At 36.7% G+C, this 5,787-nt stretch overlaps 1 long non-coding RNA gene across 1 annotated transcript in view; it reads right to left on the bottom strand.

Annotated features, from left to right (window-relative positions):
* LOC102480140 (uncharacterized) overlaps nt 1-5,787 on the bottom strand; it is a 30,183-nt gene that overhangs the window by 11,327 nt on the left and 13,069 nt on the right. The window contains exon 4 of the long non-coding RNA XR_337373.1: nt 3,651-3,731. This is a non-coding gene — a long non-coding RNA (uncharacterized LOC102480140). The remainder of the gene's footprint in view (nt 1-3,650; nt 3,732-5,787) is intronic.

Below are 5,787 nucleotides of genomic sequence, written 5' to 3'. Positions count from 1 at the left end.
GCCCCCCGGCTTCCACCGCCCGATAAGGATAATTTTATGAAAGGTATTTTGTATATGGCAAGTTGGCTAGAACTTGAAAAAAAAAAAGAGAGGGTCTTAAGCTTTTCTAAAAGCTAAACAAAGAATTATTCTTCCCCTTTGTGTTAAAACATGGTTTTCTGAAGGTATTGATCTACTCTTAGAAAAGAGCAATCATAAAACAATCACACTACAAGAGGGTTTTCTTCACATTTTGGTAAGTTGCCTATGAAATGAGATTTGTGTGCTTATTATTTTCATTTAAAAATAAAAATTATACCTAAATAACCTGTGATTATGTATTGAGAGGATGATTTATATTTTTTAAAAGAATTATTTAATTGTATTTATTCATTCATTAATTTTAATTTGACCAGAGAACGACAGACACACAGAGAAAAGGAAAGTGAGAAAGTAAGCCACCAGGTCTGGAACTCAAACAGTGGTCGACCAAATGGGAGTGCCCAGTGCCTTAACCACCACGCCACTGCTGGCCCTAGGTTTTATATTTTTGATAAGCTTTCTTGGGGTCAAATTCTTTTTTTTTTTTTTTTGAGAGGTTTTCACTATAGGGCACGTGCGCTCGCCAGACAGACAGAGAGAGACATAGAGACAGAAAGCGAGAAATCACCCCCCAGGGGGGATGGTCACGCCGCAATCCCTTCTCCTCCATTCTCCTCTTGGGATCTTGGGCACGCACGCACACGCGCCCAGCATGAGTTTTTAAGCCACCGGGTCCGGGACGTGAACCGTGGTTGACTACGTGGGAGTCCAGCGACATAGCCATTACGCTAACTGCTGGTCCCGTCTTGGGGTCAAATTCTAAACTAAGTATTACTGATTTAATTGGGATTTTCTAGTTGGGACCCTGTAAAATCTCAAAAGACATACCTCTTATTTAAAAGAAATGTAAATTGATTAAGGTTATGTAATATTTTAACTTATATAAAGTCATGGTAAATATCCTTTAAGATTATATTTACATGAATATGTTGGTGACATAAATGTTCTTGAGATTATTATAAATAGTCCTAATAGTACAGATGTGATGTTGTCAATCATACATTCTGGTTATCTTTAAATGCCGTATGCAATAGAAATACGTGCATTCACTTTGTCAGTTACATCATTATGATAATGAATAGTCATCGAGTTATTAATTATGACCATTTTAAGTTTTTGTCATCCACAGTTCAAAATTGCATCATGTGAAAAAGACTGTAACAAGTGCTCTTGAAGGCTTTAAGATAAATGATTTCAGGCAGATCTGGCCTGAACGGCAGGCACTCCCTCTAGGCCTGCTTTGTTGCTCAAATGTGGCAGAAGTGGGTTTTTGACCTAGTTGTCAATCAAGTCCCTCTGATGTGGGATGGCAAGACCAACCACTAGGATAAGTCCATCCTGGCATCAAGGGACAATTAAAGCCACATAAGATGATTGATCAATAATCCTTACAGAAAAGTATCTTGATTAAGAGGAAAAAAGTTTTCTGAAAGTTTTACAGAATCCAAATACAGTCATTTGTGTCAAACGTGACCAAACTGAGCTGGGGAGGTCACAGAGAAAGTGTTTTCTTACACTTGCAGGCCTGAAAACAATAAATGCTGTTTGAGAAACTCTTCCCCATTTGCAGTTTTTGTGTTTAAACCTGTCAGAAGTTTAAAAAAAAAAAAATCCTTCATGAGCTTGTTTGAAAATTATGCAGTTCTCATTTTTATGTCCAAATGGATTCCTTTTTACATGCTTTACCTCTTCAGGAGAGCAGTAAATGGCACATAAACTGGGGGGCCAGCAGATGGTGAAGGGGTTACGTCGCTGGACTTTCACATAGTTCCAGTCCTGGACCTAGTGGCTTGAAAACTCACGCTGGATATATGTGCATGCATGCCTAAGGTCCTGGAAGAATGGAAGAGAGGGGACTGCAGAATGGCCATCCACCCTGAGGGGTGATTTCTCACTTTCTGTCTCTGTCTCTCCAGAGAACACACATGCCTTATAGCAAATATATAAATAAATAAATACATAAATTAAAAACATGGACTTTGCTCCCTCCAGCTCCTAAAAGTTGCTAAATGTCAAAAAGTCTCAAGTCTAAATGACAGTGGGAGATTAAATGACTGATATATATATGAGAGGTTTTTGCTATAGGGTGCATGCGCTCACCAAAAAGACAGAAAGAGACAAAGACAGAAAGCGAGAAATCACCCCCCAGGGAGGATGGCCACGCTACAATCCCTTCTCCTCCATTCTCCTCTCTGGATCTTGGGCATGCACACACGTGTGCCCAGAGTAAGTTTAAGCCACTGGGTCCAGGACTCAAACCGCAGTCGACTCCATGGAGTCCAGCAACATAGCCATTATGCCAACTGCTGGTCCCAGTGATTGATTTTTAAAAAGAGGTTTTTGCCATAGGCCATGTATGCTTGCCAGAGAGAAAGACAGACAAAGACAGTGAGAAAGAAATTTTTCTCATGCTGGGACTCAAACTGCATAGCCAGTCATGGGATCCAGCTGCCTTCACAAGCAGGCCACAGAACCAGCTTCCCACTTCTTTTAAATATTGTACTGGGTATTCTAGTGAGAACAATTAGAAAAAGAAAATCCATATTGCAAAGAGAGAAGTAAAACTCTTATACTTGCATATGACATGATCATACATGTAGAAAATTACAAAGAATCCATACAAAGAAAATACTGTTAGTGCTAATAAATCAGTTCAGCTGCACTATAGGACAGAAAAGATCAACACAGAAAATTTAACACACAAACCTCTATACCCTAGCAATTAATAACCCAAAATTACATTAAACAACTCCTTTTATAATAGTGTGGAAAAGAATGAAATACTTAGACATAAATTTAATCAAATAGATAGAAGACTTTACACTGAAAACTACAAAACAGTATTGAAAGAAATAAAATATCTAAATAAATGGTAAGATATTCTGAGTTCATGGATTAGAAGACATTACTGTTAATAAAGCACTGTCCAGGGTCAGCAGGTGGCATGGTGGTTAAGGGGCTGGACTCTACATTGCCAACTGCAGTTTGAGTCTCAGACCCAGCAGCTTGCTTTCTCAGTCTCTCTCTCTCTCTCTGTCATGAGCACCCCATAGCAAATTAAAATAATAATAACAATAATAAACAAAATTAAATTTAAAAAAAAACTTTAAAGAGATTAAAAAAAAAAAAAAAACCACTCACATATCACTTGGGCTGCCACAATAATGCGATTTGAGTGCTACTTGCTTGATGACTTTTATGGCCCAGGCCCAAAGCAATACTGAGGAAAGCAGAGCATGTCCTGTGCAAGTTCCAGTCCCTCAGCCTCTTTGTACCTTCCTTTTTTAGTTTCCTCATTTTAAAAAAATGGATGGGCCTTTTATTCCACGCTATCTCTGTCCACTCAGGCCCACTCCTACCTCTCAGGAGTATACTTTTACTTTTACTTAATAAATTACCATTTCATTTAAAAAAAAAAAAAAAACGGAAAGAAAAAGAAAAAGGAGAATGGATGACTCTTAAGGAATCCCTTTCAGAATTCAGACTGGGCTTCACTCAGCTAACCAATAACTGTACAATGTTTTTACACGTAAATAAATTTTACATGTGTTCAAATTGATTTCACTTACATCTTGTATAAAAACTGTATCCCATACCAGGCCTGAAGTGTTCCAAAGCTCAGTTCTGTGATTAAATTACAACCAACATTTCTAAAAAAAAAAAACAAAACAAAAAAAAAACATAAGCCAAAGAAGTAGAAATATCATTTTTTTAGAACATTTATCATTTGGCAGTGATTCTAATTTATATATGATAAAATATAATTACTTTCTCTGTACACTCCAGAAATCTCACCGTGAAGACACAGGCTTACAATTTCCACTTGCATATTTACACATGTGATACATTAGATCTGAAACAGTGAATGCTCAATAAATACTTGGGTTGAATGATCTTTATTCCTTTAAAAACAGAATTTCAAAGCTTCAGGACCTCAACATTTTGATCTCGGTATCTCTTTGTTGTACAAGTCTGTCTTCTACATAGCAGGCTGTTAAGCAGCATCCCTGGCCTCTGCCTAGTAGGTGCAGTAGCACACCCAACATGTGTGACAACCCAACATGTCTCCAGGCATTGCCAAATGTCACCTGGGTACCAAATCACACCAGCAGAGAACCATTGGACTATAATGACTTACTCTGACCTGTGTAATAATTCTTACACTGATCTTTGTTAGAGATGAAGAGGATTTCTATGTAATTTTAGTAACTTCATGCTGGTAAAATTTTAATAATATTTTTAGAGGTTTACAATTAAATTTTATAAAAATTTCAAGTATAATAAAGTTATAATGTTAACTTAAAGTTCAAAAACAATAGTGACTCAAATGTACGTCTCTCAATCGACTGTAAGATAAATCTCGAAGAAAAAGAGAAGGAAAATATTGCCTTGATTAGCTATTACATCTAATTAATAGAAATAACAATAAAGTTTAGAATTGATAATGACTACATAGTTTTGTCTGAACTTGTATTTGAGCTTTAAAGAGCCCCTAATCCTGCTTATCCCTCTCCTAAGAGTCTCACATTCTTGATCTTCATAAATAAAATATACAACTACAGATCTTTTTTTTTCTTTTTTTATTTGCATTTTTCTACATTTACTTTACATATCAAAACATTTTTGTTCATACTCCATAGTTCTTGACAATTAAACAATTTTCAAAATTTCCAAAGAACTGAATTTTAAAGATAATATTCAAAATATTTGTTTTAATTTTGTTTGTGATTCTATAACAACAGAGACAGTATGGTTTTAAATATTTTTGAGAAAATATTTACATGTCAACTACTCATACTGTTGCAAAGCAAACACCCAGCACACAGTTCACATATGAATATTCTTTTTTTATTTAAGTTATCTAGCTAATTTTCATTGTTTTTTTTAATTTATTAATTCACTTTACACCATCACAACACACAAATGAATTTTCCATCCAAAATACACTGTGCATTGTCTCAATCAAGTATATCCACATATATGTTCTCAGCAAATAATTTTCCAATTCTTACGTCCTGCATACCTTGCCCTTTGTCTTGCCATCCCTGATTCCCCATCCCCCACCCTCTGCTATGTCCCACCTTCCCCCCCCTTTATCCCTGGCATCCATGGTTGCCCTCCATACCTTCCTCCCCTCCCCAATCAATTGTTCTGCTAATGAACTTAACTAGTCTAAATAAATCCATTAGCTAGCACAGCTGACACAAACCTACACATGTATCCTAGTCTGACCCTAGGCATAAACCCCGGTGAGTAGAATGAACATACTATAAAGTAATACCCAGCTGTGCCCATACAGGTCGCTGCCTTCATCAATGTGCATTTTTTTTTTCCTCCTGCAACTTTTTTTAAATATTATATTACCTAACACTCATCCCCTGAGCATCATCACAACATTCTAAATGTAGTTTCCCATCTAGGACAAACTACATAGTGACTTAATCAAGCATGTTATCATCAATAATATTCCATTTCTACTTTCATACCATGTATACATACATATATGTTTTTTATCCTATCTTTGACCCTCTGCCCTTTCCCCCTCTCCCATTACACTATCTCTGCTATATACAGTCATCTTCCAGGGGTACCATTGAAAATATGATACCTGTAAGCAAAGGGGGAAGGGCCACAAGTTTAGTTTTCACCAATAGGGATCGTAGATTCCATTTCATGGTAGATCAAGGGTGGGTCTCGTGCGGATCC

Source organism: Tupaia chinensis, unplaced genomic scaffold, assembly GCF_000334495.1.
Source record: "Tupaia chinensis unplaced genomic scaffold, TupChi_1.0 Scaffold145662_1, whole genome shotgun sequence".
NCBI lineage: Eukaryota > Metazoa > Chordata > Mammalia > Scandentia > Tupaiidae > Tupaia > Tupaia belangeri.
This window is presented reverse-complemented; position numbering and strand designations above follow the sequence as displayed.